This window comes from Miscanthus floridulus, unplaced genomic scaffold (genome assembly GCF_019320115.1).
Source record: "Miscanthus floridulus cultivar M001 unplaced genomic scaffold, ASM1932011v1 fs_504_2_3, whole genome shotgun sequence".
NCBI lineage: Eukaryota > Viridiplantae > Streptophyta > Magnoliopsida > Poales > Poaceae > Miscanthus > Miscanthus floridulus.
The window spans coordinates 32,409-32,757 of NW_027096850.1; positions in this window are offsets into that span (position 1 = coordinate 32,409).

Genomic DNA, 349 nt, shown 5'->3' on the forward strand with positions numbered 1-349 from the left:
CAGGCTCCTAAGTTGCCGATGGGTTCACCAAGCAAAAGTTTCTGAGACACTTGATGAAGAAGATGATAAGTGGAGCTCAGAAGGTATCGGCCAAGAGGGAACCTTACACCATTGGCCAAGAGTTCAGCCGCGGGGAGGAAGGCGTTGGTTGGTCCTACTGATCGACCACAGAAGATAAATTTTTCTAACCACATATTCAAGAATGTGGCATGTTCCCTCTGGTTAACTGTCCTGGTCTTCTGGCATTCTTGAATATATCCCGTCCAACCGCCGATGTTGCGAGTATTCACCCTATATTCAGATTTTCTGCCATGGATGGAGCCTTCATCGGCAGTTGAAATGTCCAAGC